The sequence below is a fragment of the Silene latifolia genome, chromosome 7 (genome assembly GCF_048544455.1).
Source record: "Silene latifolia isolate original U9 population chromosome 7, ASM4854445v1, whole genome shotgun sequence".
NCBI classification, from domain to species: Eukaryota; Viridiplantae; Streptophyta; class Magnoliopsida; order Caryophyllales; family Caryophyllaceae; genus Silene; species Silene latifolia.
The window spans coordinates 31,492,510-31,494,034 of NC_133532.1; positions in this window are offsets into that span (position 1 = coordinate 31,492,510).

Consider the following 1,525-nt stretch of genomic DNA (forward strand, 5'->3'; position numbering starts at 1 on the left):
GGCACTCGATCGAGTAGCCGGTTTACGGGGTGATGATTTGTCGGGTTTTGTTAATAATGCGATTGAATATATAAACAAATCCGTCACTTCCTTAATACATTTTATCAAACCTAATTACGTTCAAAGAGAAAGCAAACTACGTTCTTCGCATCAATCACATTATTGACAAATCCCGGAGCTTGAGAGGTCGGATTTCATCGTTCTTTACATCTTTGTGATCCTTGCGTCGAGGGTAAGATCTACGTATCGAATTTGTTATATTTAATTAAGTTTTGTTAAACCCTAATTTTGGGAATTGGGGATTTGTGTTAGTTTTGTGATTGTTAGTAATTATGTGATTATATGTTAGGAGGAGGATTCGTAGAAGAGGAATTTTGATACAGCTGTTGAGACCGTCTGATTGTGTTGCTGTTCCAGGTAGGGTTTCCATACTCAGTATTAGTCCCATAATGCACTGTTGGTGTTATGTAATTGCTGATTATCATCGTATTGGTTTATGACGGTTGTTGATTGATTGCTGTTGATGGTTGTGGTTGTTTGTCTCTGGTTCTCGAGATACGTTCTCGGCTGAGTGGAGTCACTTGCGGGAGTGGCTTCACGCCCTAGTTTCGCCCTCCGTGGAACCCGCCACGGGAGGGGATGTGCACATTAATGGGACAGGGTTATCGCTCGGTATGATGAGCGGGGATTTGGTGGGTACGGCTGCGGTCCCCCACTGGCAGGGCTGGTCCAGTGGACAGTCGGTGACGGAGATTGATTGGAGTGGGTGTGATTGTGTGTGTGACTGTTTGAGCTATGTTGTTTGTTGTGTTGATTGGTTTATATAAATTGTGTGATTAGTACTGACCGCGTTTAAATGTTTTAAAAACTGTGGTGATCCATTCGGGGGTGGTGAGCAGTTATTGAGCAGGTATGATATGACGCGTATGGGATAGCTTGGATGAGTCATCACGTGGCAGTTAGAAGTCTTCCGCTGTGTCAGACGATGTTTTATAGCTTTGATAGTTTTAGCAGTAGACCGTATGAGAATCTTGTATTTCTTTTTATCAGTTTTGGAGTTGTAATGTAATCACTTTAAACATTATTTACTTTTAAGTATGTTTCGTTATTGTCTTATGATTATCATTGCCTCGGGAAACCGAGATGGTAGTACTTCTGATGTGACCATAATTGGCGCATATTTAGCCCCCGAATTAGTCTTGTTCCCATGCTTTTTAGTGCCTATTTGGGTCATTTCTTATCTTTAGTTCTTTGTTTTGCATATTCTTTGAGATTTTGGTCCCTTGGTAGGAAAAGAGTAAGAATCTTGTATTTTCATGGCAAAACGAGACTAAATTGATCGAATTCAATGACCAAGCATCAAGGACAGACAAGATTAGAAGGCCTTTGTACATATTATAGTAGAAGAGCAAAGTTGAGAAAGGATCCTTGAGTCCCCAAGGAAATCCCCAAGGAATTTGTGAAGAAAAGGGAAGAAAAGAAGAAGATTTGTTGCTGACTGACAATCCGAGCGGATTGTCACCAA